This window comes from Acomys russatus, chromosome X (assembly GCF_903995435.1).
Source record: "Acomys russatus chromosome X, mAcoRus1.1, whole genome shotgun sequence".
Taxonomy (NCBI): domain Eukaryota; kingdom Metazoa; phylum Chordata; class Mammalia; order Rodentia; family Muridae; genus Acomys; species Acomys russatus.
Window position 1 is genome coordinate 79,427,649 of NC_067169.1, and position 14,586 is coordinate 79,442,234.

A 14,586-nucleotide genomic window follows, 5' to 3' on the forward strand; every position below is an offset into this window, starting at 1 on the left:
ATGTCCTTGTTTTCAATAGTTGAATAGTGTTCTATTATGTAAATGCACCATAGTTTCTTTATCCATTATTTGGTTGACAGACATCTAAGTTGTTTCCAGCTTCTGGCTATTACAAATAAAGCTGCTATGAACATAGTTGAGTAAATGTCCTTGTTGTATGGTGGAACAACTTTTGGTATATGCTCAGGACTGGTATAGTTGTCTTGGGATAGAGCTGTTCCCCTTTTTCTGAGAAAGGATCAGCTCAATTTCCAAAGTAGTTCTACAAGTTTTTACTCCCACCAGTAATTAAGGAGTGTTCCTTTTCCTCCACAGCCTCTCCAGTATGTGCTGTCACTTGAGTTTTTGATCTTTGCAATTCTGATGGGTATAAGATGGAATCTCAGAATCATTTTGATTTGCATTTCCCTGATGACTAAGGACATTGAGCATTTCTTTAAGTGCTTCTTGGTCATTCAAGATTCCTCTGTTGAGAATTCTCTGTTTAAGTCTGAGCCCCATTTCTTATATTTTTGCTTATGAGCCTAGCCTTTAATGGCTGAGCCATATTTCCAGCCCAGAGCCCCATTTCTTAATTGGGTTATTTGGTTTGGTGGTGTTTAATTTCCTGAGTTTTTAAAATATATTTTGGATATTAGTCCTTTGTCAGTTGTAGGGTTTGTGAAGACCTTTTCCTAGTCTGTAGGCTGTTGCTTTGTTCTGTTGACAGTGTCTTCTGCCTTTCAGAAGCTTCTCAGCCTCATGAGGTCCTCCAGTTAGTAATTGTTGATCCTGGTATTCTGTTCAGGAAGTTGTCTTCTATGCCAATGAGTTCAAGGCTCTTCCCCACTTTCTTTCTAATAGATTTAGTGAGTCTGGTTTTATGTTGAGGTCCTAGATCTATTTGGACTTTAGTGCAGGGTGGTGAATACAGATATATTTTCATTTTTCTACATGTAGACATCCAATTAGACCAGCACCATTTGTTGAGGATGCTCTCTTTTTTTCCATTGTTCGGATTTTGCTTCTTTGTCAAAACTCAAGTGTCTGTAGATATGTGGGTTTATTTTTGGGTCTTCAATTCAATTTCATAGATTTACAAGTCTGTTTCTATGCCAATATCATGCAGTTTTTGTTACTGTTTCTCCATAGTATAGCTTGAGGTCAGGGATGGAGATACTTCCAGAAGATCTTTTATTGTACAGGATTGTTTTAGCTGTTCTGGGTTTTTTATTTTTCCATGTGAAGTTCAGAATTGTTTTTTCAAGATCTGTAAAGAATTGTGTTGGCATTTTGATGGGAATTATATAATTACATTGAATCTGTAGATTGCTTTTGGTAAGACTGCCATTTTTACTATGTTGATCCTGCTGATCCATGAGCATGGGAGAGCCTTTCTATCTTCTGATATCTTCTTCAATTTATCTCTTTAAAAACTTGAAGTTTTTTTTTTACACAAGTCTTTCACTTGCTTGGTTAGAGTTACGGGATTTTTGTGGCTATTATGAAGGATCTTATTTCCCTAATTTCTTTCTCAGCCCATTTGTCTTTTATATAAAGGAGGGATACTGAGATTTTAAGTTAATTTTGCATCTTGCCCTTTGCTGAAGGGGGTTATCAGATGTGGGAGTTCCATGGTAGAATTTTTCAGCCATTTATGTATACTATCATATCATCTGTGAATAATGATACTTTGACTTCTTCCTTCCTAATTTGTATCCCCTTGATTTCCTTTAGTTGTCTTATTGCTCTTAGGAGTTCAAGTACTATATTGGAAGAGACACAGAGAAAGGGGACAGCTTTGTCTTGATTTTGAATTCAGTAGAATTAAGTTTGTCTCCATTTAGTCTGATGTTGGCTATAGGCTTGCTGTATATTGCCTTTATTATGTTGAGGTATGGGCTTTATATCCCTGATCTCTCCAAGACTTTTAACATTAACAGGTATTGGATTTTGTCAAATGCCTTTTTGGCATCTAAGAAGATGATCATGTGGGTTTTTTTCTTTCAGTTTGTTTATATGGTGGGTTACATTGATGGATTTCTATATATTGAACCACTCCCACATGCCTGGAATGAGCCATACTTCGTCGTGGTGGATGATATTTTTGATATGTTCTTGGATTCAGTTTGTGAGTACCGGGATATTTTTTTTTTTTTTTTTTCCCTTTTCTTTAAATTTTATTTATAATAATTAATTAATTAATTTAATTTACATCCCGGTCACAGCTTCCCCTCCCTCCTCTCCTTCCAGTCCCTCCCTCTCACTTCCCTCCCCGTGTGCCTCCCTCCTTTTCTCCTCAGTAAAGGGAGACCTACTATGGATATCAACCCCTCTTGGCATATTAAGTTGTAGTAGGACTGGGCACAGCTTCTTCTCTCAAGGCTGGACAAGGCTGTCCAACTAGAGGAAAGTGGTCCAAAGGCAGGCAACAGAGTCAGAGATAGCTCCCGCTCCTGTTGTTAGGGGTCCCACACGAGGACCAAGCTATACATCAATTACATATGTGCAGAGGTCCATCCCATGCATGCTCTCTGATTGGTGGTTCAGTGTGTGTGAGCCCCTATCGGCCCAAATCAGTTGAATCTGTAGGTTTTCTTGTGGTGTCCTTGACCTCTCTTGCTCTTTCGATTCTGCCCGCTCCTCAACTCTTCCATAAGATTCCCCGAGATCCACCTAACGTTTGTCTGTGGGTCTCTGCATCTGTTTCCATCAGATTCTAGGTGGAGCTACTCAGATGACTCTTAAGCTAGCATCCTGTGTGCAAGGATAGCAGAATATTATTAATAGTGTCAGGGGTGGGTTCTCCCTCATGGCACTGGGACTCAAGCTGGGCCAGTCTTTGGCTGTGTATCCCCCCACTTTCTGTCTCTCTTTATCCCTGATCCTCTTATAGGCAAGAAAAATTGTGGGTTGAAGGTTTTGTGCCTGGGATGGTGTCCCCATCCTTCCATTGGAAGTCTTGCCTGGTTACAGGAAGTGACTGTCTCATGTCCCACATCCTCTACTGCTAGGAGTCTTAGCTAGGGTCGCCCTCCTAGATTCCTGAGAGTTTCCATTTTCTTAGATTTCTAACTTGTCCCAGAGATACCCCCCCCAGAGTACCGGGATTTTTATTGATTATTTTTGTATCAATGTTTATAAGAGAATTTGGTCTTAAATTCTCTTTCTTTGTTGGGTCGTTGTGTTGTTTGGGCATCAAGGTGATGGTGGCCCCATAGAATGTGCTTTGTGATGTTCTTTCTGTTTCTATTTTGTGGACTAGCTTGAAGAGTATTAGTATTAGATCTTCTGAATGTCTGACAGAATTCTGCACTAGAACCATCTGGCCTTGGCTTTTTTGGTTGGGAAAATTTTGATGACTGTTTCTATTTGCTTAGGGGATATATAACTATTTACTTTGTTTACTTGATCTTGATTAAACTTGGTAAGTGGACTCTATGAAGAAAATTGTCCATATCATTTAGATTTTCAAATTTTGTGGCACATAGGCTTTTGAAGTAAAACCTAATGATTCTTTGGATTTCCTCAGTATTTGTCATTATGTTCCCTCTTTTATTTCTGATTTTGTTGATTTGGATAGTGTCTTTCTGCCTTTTAGTTAGGTTGGCTAATGGTTTGTATATAATGTTGATTTTATCAAAGAACCAGCTCTTAGTTTCATTGATTCTTTGAATTGTTCTCCTTGTTCCTCATTTATTGATTTCAGCCCTGAGTTTGATTATTTCCTGCCATCTATTTTTCTTGAATGTGCCTGCTTTTTTTTCTTAGCACTTTAAGGTGTGCCATTAAGTTACTTGTCCATTGAGTTAGCCTGTCCGTTGGCTAGATGTCTGTAGGGGTTCAATGTTTACTGGATGTATTGTCCTTGGTTGGTGCAGTAGTTTAAGCAGAACCCCTGGGCACAGATCCACCTGTCATGATGTTCTTCTTGTAGGTTTCTAGGACCCTCTGCATCCTTCTATTTCCCCATTCCCCCATACTTCTCTCACCTAGAATCCCAATAGGATGTTCTCACATGTATCCCCCTCTCCCAGTAAGTGAAGACTTTCATGAGCCATGCTCCTTGGGCTAGTATCCAATTATAAGTGAGTATATAACATGTGAATCTTTCTGCTTCTCGGTTAACAACTCACTCATTATGATCCTTTCTAGTTCCATCCATTGGTCCACAAATTTCAGGAATTCCTTGTTTTTAATAGCTGAGTAGTATTCCATAGTGTAAATGTACCAGTTTCTTTATCCATTCTTCGACTGAGGGACACTTAGGCTGTTTCCAGGTTCTGGCTATTATGAATAAGGCTGCTATGGACATGGTTGAGCATATGTCCTTGTTGTGTGGTGAAGCATCTTCTGGGTATATTCCAAGGAGTGGAATAGCTGGGTCTTGAGGAAGCCCTATTCCCAGTTTTCTGAGATAGTGCCAGATAGATTTCCAAAGTGGTTGTACAAGTTTGTATTCCCATCAGCAATGAAGGAGTGTTCCTCTTTCTCCACATCCTCACCAGTATGTGCTGTCACTTGAGTTTTTTTGTCTTAGCCATTCTGATGGGTGTAAGATGGAATCTCAGAATTGTTTTGATTTGCATTTCTCTGATGACTAAAGATGTTGAGCATTTCTTTAAGCGTTTCTCAGCCATTCGATATTCCTCTGTTGAGAATTCTCTGTTTAGTTCCAAGCCCCACTTCTCAATTGGGTAATTTGGTTTGGTGGTGTTTAATTTCTTGAGTTCTTTATATATTTTGGATATTAGACCTTTGTCAGATGTAGGGTGGGTGAAGATCTTTTCCCAGTCTGTAGGCTGTCGCTTTGTTCTCTTGACAGTGTCTCCTGCCTTACAGAAGCTTCTCAGCATCATGAGGTCCCATTTATTGACTTTTGACCTTAAGCCTTGGGCTATTGGTGTTCTGTTCAGGAAGTTGTCTCCTGTGCCAATGTGTTCCAGGCTCTTTCCCACTTTTTCTTCTCACTGATTTAGTGTCTCTGCTTTTATGTTGAGGTCTTTAATCCATTTAGACTTGAGTTTTGTGCATGATGATAAATGTGGGTCTACTTGCATTTTTTCCACATGTAGACATCCACTTAGACCAGCACCATTTGTTGAAGATGGTATTGTTTTTCCATTGAATAGATTTGGCTTCTTTGTCAAAAATCAAGTGACCATATGTGTGTGGATTCATTTCTGTGTCTTCGATTTGATTCCAAAAGATAAACAAACTAAATAGTCCCATTTCCCCTACAGAAATAGAAGCAATCATTGATAAACTCCCAACCAAAAAAAATCTAGGGCTAGATGGTTTCAGTGCAGAATTCTACTAGACCTTCAAATAGGAGCTAAAACTGATACTATTCGAGCTACTCCAGAAGGTAGAAATGGATGGAACATTACTAAATTCATTCTATGAGGCCACAGTCACCTTGATACCTAAACCTCACAAAAACATAACAAAGAAAGAGAATTTTAGACCAATTTCTCTTATGAATGTTGTCTTCAATATAGTACTGAAAGTTCTAGCCAGAGCAATAAGACAACAAAAGGACATCAAGGGGATCCAAATGGGAAAGGAGGAAGTCAAATTATTCCTATTTACAGATGATATGATAGAGTATATAAATGACACCCAAATTTCCACCAGAGAACTACAGCTGATAAACACCTTCAGCAAATTGGCTGGATACAAAATTAACTCTAAAAAGTCAGTAGCCTTCCTATGTACAAATAACAATCATGCAGAGGAAGAAATTAGGGAAACTACACCCTTCATGATAGCTGCAAGCAATATAAAATATCTAGGAATAACTCTAATGAAGCAAGTAAGGGACTTGTTTGAAAAAAAAAAACTTCAAATCTCTGAAGAAAGGGATTGAAAATGACATTAGAAGATGGAAAAATCTCCCTTGTTTATGAATCAGGAGAATTAACATATTAAAAATGGCCATCTTACCAAAAGTAATTTACAGATTCAGTGCAATCCCTATCAAAATACATACACAATTTTTTAAAGACATTGAAAGATAAATTCTCAACTTCATATGGAAAAACAAAAAACCCAGAATAGCTAAAACAATCCTGTATCTTCTATTATTATTATTCTTAGATTCTGCATTTTCATGGTGTCTGATTTCTTGGATGTTTTGTGTCAGGAATTTTTTAGATTCAACATTTTCTTTGATGGATGCTTCTATTTCTTCCATTGTATCTTTTACACCTGGGGTTCTTTCCCCCATTTATTATATTCTTTTTACAATGCTTATTTCTGAAGTTCCTGTTTTCTTTCCTAAGTTCTTCATCTCCAGGATTTCCTCAGTTTGCAATTTCTTTATTGTTTCCATTTTCATCTTCAGATCTTGAACCATTTTATTGATTTCCTTCACCTATTTCTTTGTATTTTCCTGTATATCTTTGAGTGATTTATTAATTTCCTCTCTAAAGGCTTCTCTAAGTCCCTCAGTCTGCTTGACTGTATCTTTCTGTATTTCTTTAAGGATTTTATTCATTTCCTCTGTTATTATAAGCATAGATTTAAGGTCATTTTCTTGTGTTTCAGTTGTGTTAGGAAATCCAGGGCTGCTTGCCTTATAACTGGGTTCTGGAGATGCCATATTGCTCTGGTCTTTGTTAATTATGTTTTTATTCTGGTCTCTAGCCATATGGTTTTCTCTGCCATTGACTGGTAATTCTTGGTGCCTGCTGGAGTACTTGAGGGTGAGAGAAGAGTCCTTTTTGGGCAGAAAGGTAGATGTTCCTGCAGGAGTCCTCTTTTGATTGGTGGGTATAGTCTTAGGCTAGCAGGTGGTTCTTGGGGAAGTTGCCTGTGGCTCTCCTCTGTTGTATGGTCCTGAGGACAGACTGGACTGACTCCTCAGGAGCCCAGGGGCACTCCTCTCTTCACCTGAAAAGTCTGGGGATCAGCCACCCTGCTACTGGCTTTCTTGTTTCAGGTTAATAAACTCTGGCTGTCAAGACACTGTGCTCACTGGGTACAACCATCTTGGGAATCTGAGAGAACAGAGGTCTGGCAGGTCTCCCTACAGAGAGATTGTGTTTTGGAGTGGCAGCTGGGGCTATTTCCATGAATCCTGAGTGTTAGGAGGCTAGAGGTTTGAGCCTCCTTCTCCTCCTACTCCCCCGCCCATGTCTGGGAAGTATTCAAGGTATGGTGAGATGATGAGAGTGGGCATGGCCCTCATGCAGGTGCAAGGCTAGGGAATGAGACTGTGCACTGGCAGGACCTGGGAACTTTTGTCGGAATTAGCAGGGTAATCTGAGTTTGGACTTGCTCATTTCAATCACTGTGGCTTCTTCTATCACCTGGGAAATGCAAAAACTTGCATTTTGGGGTCCACAGCATGGCTTCTAGGTTGCTCTGTGATCACTGCTTTCCTGCTGACCAGGTACCATGAGAGATCAGCACTGCCATATTGGATATTCCATTAGGATTTCTTAAAATAACCAGTATCACAAAAAACTGTGTGGTGGTACCTTTTAAAAATAATTTTGATTATTATTATTTTTCCTTTTTAATATATACATTTATATTATCACACAACTAAGAGTGATAGCGATGTGCTTCTCTTCCAGGGGGTTGAAGTCTAGAGTGTAAATTTTTTAATATCCATTTTTTATCTTTTTATTAAATATTTTTTTAGTTTTTACATATGCGTTTGTATTATTACACATATATACAATACACTACCTTCAGCAAATCCTACCAGTGTGTGCAACCACAACTGGCACAATACACTACTTATAGCACGAAGGACCATGAAACAATCAGGGAATTATAAAAATGTTACATTCATAATGTTTTGGCTATGTGTATTTGGCAACCTTGAAGTAAACGTCTTATCTTGGTGATCTAAAATTCTGAGTGTAAATCAATATCTATAATACCTCATCTCTATCAACTTAAAACGTCTATCTAGACCTAAAAACATCTTAACCCCTAAACAACTAAGCTTAATTGTAAAACTAAATATGTCTGTCAGATACTGGGACAGAGGGCTGAAGATGATGCTCTAATGTTATAGAGAGTTTTGGGTGACTGTTCAGGCAGTAAACTGTCTCTTGGAAGTTGATAGCCTGCACTTCTGGTTTACTCAGGTAATTCATTTTTATTCCTTCTCAAGTCTCTGATGGGGTTGAAGACTAGACAGTTTAGTGGTGGCACTTTTTTAGTAATTCAAGTAACATGAAGTGAAGGCAGATCAAAACTTCAAGCTATATTAAGTGAGTTAAAGTCCAGCCTGGGTTACTTGAATCCTTGTCTCAAAAAATCTAAAGAATGAAGAGTCATAAGGATTCAATGTTTATATATTGTAACCTTAATATGCCTAATAAGTTCACAATGCTATGATCATGAAAAAAATGGATGAATGATAAATGGCCATACTCCATCTGACTTAAGATTTGGCCATGAAGAGAAGCCAATGAAGACTAATTTTAGAATTTATAGAGGCAAAAAATTGTATAGTGAGCCTGATGGCACAAATCTATATTCCCCACAAGTGGGAGGTGGAAGCAAGATGATCAAGGGTTCAAGGTTACATACTTCATCTACATGGTGAAGTTAGAAGGTAGCCTGAAGTATCAGAGACCCTGTCTCAAAAAATAAACTGTGTACTGAGAAACAAGGATGGCAGACACAAGAGAATTTATTACTTTGCTGAAATTGGACATATTAGCTGTCTTCTGATACAGGGGAAGAATCAGCCTTAACTTACATTCCTAAACCTATATATGTGGAAGTGATAGGGCAGAATTTCAGAATCCAACCTAAAGATCCACTTTCTAGCCATCTGGCCTGTCTGAAAGTTGATTTGGTGGCCATATAATGTGGTTTGGCTGGGCTCATAGTCTCACATTTCTTATAGGTAGCTGAGTTGCTGACATGGTTAATACTCAGGCATTTTCATTTGTAGATCCACACTGAGGAAAGAAGTGAATGTGTTTATTACTCCTCTCACTTCACAGGAATGAAGGAAAAGAGGAGGGCCAAAGTTGTGGGCGCATTGTACTTGTCAAGGTAATATGCTGTGAAAGTTCAATGGAAGGAGGGTGGTATTTGCCTGGGCCTAGATCATTGAATGGTGTGTGGATCTTAAAACAGTTAAGTCTGAGATTTATGTATGTATGTAGCTGAATGTAGCTTACTTAGTAGAGTACTTCAGTAGCATGCAGAAAGCCAATGGCACTGCATAACTCTGGGAATGGTAGTACATACATGTAATCCCAGAACTCTGCTACTAGAAACAGGATAATCAAAAGTTCAAGGTCATCTTAAGTGGCATAGCTAGTTTGAGACCAACCTAGACTACAAAAGAACTCACCTTTAAAAACAAAAACAAAATAAGATAAGATTTTTTTTAAAAAACCACCTGTCATCGACTACCAAATTTAAATTTCACAAATTAAAAATATTTCCTCACCCTATCAAGTAGATTGGCACAGTAGTACCAACGTGTTACTTTGTCAAGTAAAGATACATACATACCCATGTACCTGAACATACCAGAACTCAACATGTCATTGGCATATATTCTCATTTTATGAAAGAATAAATATTTTTAAAAGAAAGAAATATGACATATGCTCATATTAAACTATTGAACTATTTTAGGATTATGAACAGTACAGATTTTCTATAGTCTTCTCATTTCACCTTGGTCAAATAAATCCGCAACATGACTTGGCATGAATTCACAAGCACACACTTGGGAACCACTATTTTGGCTTTAGTGATATCCTCTGATCATTCCACCCTAGAGTCTTGTCCTTCATCCCTTCCAGTCTCCTCCTAAGCCTCTTATTATGAGATTGGTATTTTAACATTAATTCCCCCCACTGTAGCATCTTATCCCATAGATTTCACATAACTCAAAATCTAAGAAATATCTCCAGAAGTCGATAGGTTCCAACTTAATTTAGTCATTCTGTGGAAATATTTTGAACTTACTACTTAGCTTGTACGCCTGGTCAGGGGTACTGTCTGATTTCTCTAAAGACCTTTGGATTAATATGGCATAACATTCCTATTTAAAAGTATAAAATATTAGAAGCTATAGATGCTATTACTAAAATAATTTACTCTGTGAAGAATACAGACTTAATGTCTTTGATGTGTCTGCTAAAAGCCCGTTGGATCTACTTAGCATAGTATATGAGATAAAATGCCATTTTTCTATAATGGATTATATATTGAGGATGCTCATTGGTAAAACTATTCTAACTACTTACCACAACAAAAGAAGAAGAATATTACTCAAATCCTTTTATTCCCAAACTTTAATTCCATTTCAGAAATATTGACATACAATTGCTTGTTACTGAATTGGAGCTTGTTTACATGTGAAACCACTTTTTTGAGGCATATTTTCTACTAATAGAATCATAGAATACTTTCTGGAGGGGGAAACAACTGATCTTTGGGCTACAAAGTATAGACAGTACATTACTGTTTGAATTAATGGGCCTCAAGATGTACTATTTTACTTTTAAATGCACAGGTTCCTATTTGAAAGTCACATTATTTAGAAGTTCCTATGATTTGTTGACAACCCAGTTCTGAATATAGGCTTTGTGCCTTAGTGAAATTTTCCTATCTAGTAGGATTTCAAATGGAGACTTTCCCAAATTGTATCCATGTCTTCTGATTTGCTAAGTTCAGAAACCTGGGCAATTCCTGATGATATCATTGCTTGGAGTACTGACAACACCCTCTCTCAGCCAAATGCATCCAACTTTGAGTATTGAACACATTTCACTTATGACTTAGTTTGAGGAAACTCCAGAAAGTGTCTCTATATATCTTTTTTCCTCCTTTTCTACCACCACCACCATATTATTCTAGGCTATGATGTGCACTTAAGTAGTTCCTCAAAGTCCATTCTTATCTGCATAAAATGTTCACTCACAGAGATGTTAAAATTTTAAATCAAATTCTATTGCCTTGTATGAAATTCTTATGCAGCTTCTCATTACACATAGACTAAAATACAAATTTTTAACTATTTCTGTAAAACCATTTGAGATTGTAGCCTTACATATGTAAAGACTCAATAAGTACTTAGCATGTAAATTGAGCAATACATATAAAAAACCTCTGCTCTGATAAATTTGACAATCTGTTGCAAAGAAAGTAACAATAAGCAAATCCAAAAGGTAAAATATATACTAGGCAGAATAATAAAGTTCCGTGGAGAAATGTGAGGGGGAAAAGAGAAATAGGGGAAGATATTAGTGTCAATCAGAGTCTTGGCAGGGAAAATATGGAACACTGAGATTAGATAATTGAGGAAGGGACACTTAAAAAAATGTGGACTGGATGCCAGACTGGGTCAGGTGAGTCCATTGTCCCTCTTCTGTGCTGTCGCTTCCTTATATCTCTTCCAGGACTTGAAGAGTTAAGAGGAGGAAAACTTTAGTAGAATGAGGAGAGAACATTAAGGATTATATGATGAAGTTGTCTGACCAGATACTGTGATATTAGACCTAGGAATTTAGCTATCTCTGGGTAGCCTGATAGGAGGGGAGATAAATCAACATTCAATTCTGCTTTCCCCAGATCTCCTTCTCATCCTTCTCTATGCGAAAATGTAACCCAATGCCAGAGGTTTTAGAATCCATTATGTAACTCAAATGCTCATTTCTGGGGAGGAGAGTAAAGAATAAGATGAAGAAGGCTAGAGTGCCTGAAGGGCAAAAAACATGCATAAAAGAAGGTGATGATTCTTAAGTGGGGTAATCAGGGAAGGGCTCCAACCAAAAGCAGCATCTTGTTCCTCTTGCATTCCTTTGTTTGCTATGGCTGACTTTCACATACTGGATTTTGTCATGTCTCCTCCCATCTGGCTTTAGAGTCTTTGCATATACTCATACTCCTTTCTGTTTTCATCACCCCTCCATGTTTGTTGAACTGCTGGAAGCTCTAGGAAGCCCTGTGTCCACTCTCTTTCTGTACTTCTCTTGTAGTGTAAAGTTGTATATTTATTTGCCTGCTCTAATTAATATTTGTTCTGTGTAGTCTACTTTAAGGAACATATGAATAAGGGATAGTTTCATTTTCTTCATTACATTTACAATGTATGGAGGTCAGTACTCACTAAATGTATAATTAATCACTAAGTGATTGAAGATCAACAAATAGGAACTAGTCATTCTGAGAGATTTATTATATTTTATCCATTACATTGTATTGTTTGTGAATTTTAAAAATATGACTATGTAGTTTGGGTTATTACAGTTTTAAATTAAATGGGAAAACACTTTGGATTATTTTTTGTCATAGAGATGTGTACAAATATCAATGTTAGAAAAAAAATGACCTCACCCAAGTCTAGCTTAGTGAACAAATGAGTTTATTGGGGTTACTTACAGAAACATGAATGACTAAAATACATCTATATCATCAAAAAGACAACCACAGGCATGAGTAATGAAAATTGCATCTCTGGATCTTCCTGCATAACTTTCATGCAGCTCCCAAACAAGGAATCACTTCTCCCCTGACAATTGTTTACGTCCCATGTAGCCTTGGGGAAGGGGCCTTGTGGTTTTTGTAAGGATCATAGACTTCTTGAGCTTCACAAATTCCTGAGCTTCCAGAGGCTTAGGGCTTTTCCACTCTAAAGAAAATAACTATACAACTTCTTTTTTTCTCCAGAAGTGTCGCACTTTATTGATGCCAATATAGATTACAATAATAGTAATGTATATATCATAACTTATAAGATATAGTAAGTAATATCATGTCTTAAAATACACATTTTAATGGAAAGAGTAAATCCAGATAATTAACACCCCTGTACTTTGTAATAATAACACATGAAATCTAGTCTTCTTGTAATTCTTCTTAGATTTTGATATTTAATGTTCTTTGGGTGAAAGGATACTTACAAACATTTATGTGTTATGGATGAATCATATTACTGTGTGGAGAATATAAGTCTCATCTTTTACAACCCAGAATAAGCAGCAACTTTGAAAACTGAATGCAATATATATCTGTTTTCCAGAGACTGTTAAAGATAAAAGACACACAATTTCTTTAGTCCATATTAAATTCCTTTTTTCTCTGAATGCACATGGAGGCGATGTTTAGTGACCAGAACTGGTGGCTTAAAAGTTGTCCATGAGGGGCTGGAGAGATGGCTCAGAGGTTAGGAGTACTATCTGCTCTTCTGAAGGTTCTAAGTTCAATTCCCAGCACCCACGTGGTGGCTTACAACCACTTGTAATGAGATCTGGTGCCTTCATGTGGTGGGCAGGCACATGTATGGACAGAATATTGTATAAAAAAAAATAAATCTTTTTTAAAAAGTTGTCCATGATATAGGACAGCTGTAACTTGATAAAAATGGGAAGGGTCCCTTAGCATACAAACTTGTCAAAACACATTACGTTAAAATTATTGAATATGGGAGAAAAGGTTGGAAATAGGATAATACACAATGAATTGACTAATTGGTAAAACAATTAGCTAATTGCAATTATGTGTCTTGAAACAAAAATATGATGTATTTTTCTGTACCTGAAAGTTAAACACATTAAAACACAAACATATGTATACTCCCTACCCACAGAGGACCTTGGGCTTGGCACTGTGTATCATCCCGGAAAATCCTAGTAATATCTCTCGAGGCAAACCTTGGTTGCTAAATATAACTTATAACAATGTAGATTACTTCTTCCAGATAAGGAAGGGTGTGCAACAAGCTGCATTTGTTAGACTGAAAGAGAGTTCAATATTCTTCCTGCCCAGCAAAATCTAAGAGAATGGATCTAAGGCATGTGCTTTTCACACTGTAGTGTGACCATATCTCCCCTAAGGGGAATGTGTTCATAATCAAGATATTTCTGTGACAAGAGAGTATGTGTCTCAGACATATTCACTTATGTGCTCAGTTAAGACTGGCTTTTACAAGGGCTGATGCTGTCTTCACACGAATCCCATAAATTCTTTGCTAAGGGCAAGTCAAAAGAGCTCTGCTGTATGGGGTCCTTTTCATTACTGTCACTTTTCCTTGGTCCGCTTTCTCTGCCAGTATACCTTTTGGGATTTACCAAATTGCTTCAATTTTCCACACCAACATACTTACTAGCTTTCTACCTATGTAAATATCCTGTAGTATGTGTTGCCTTTGTGCCTTGGTTTTCTTTTTTTTTTTTTTTTCTGGGCCCTGTCCTTTGGCTTCTGGCTCCCTGATTTTCACTCCAGTTGTTGAACGCTTACACCCGCCTTCACTTTGGCTCTCAGGTTCCCCAGATCCTTCCCCAGGACTAGCTTACTCTTTTGTTGATTCTCCCCTGTCACAACTGCATGTCACCCTTCACTTCTGCACTCTCTACCCAGTGACATATATTCCTCAAAAGTGATAATCTTGCTTTCCCTCACAGGCCGCTTAACAACAACCAAGGACAGAAGTTTGTATTCTGAAGCAGTGTCAGCATGGCCCCATAAGTTGTTGAGAGGCGGACACAGGATGTGGCCTCTTAGCCTAGATGAACAATATTGCCACTTACCAAATGGGAAATAATAACAATAATTACTGAGAAGGGATTTTTATGAGTGCTTAGTGCCCCAGGGGCCAGAAGCCCTTGCTGTCAC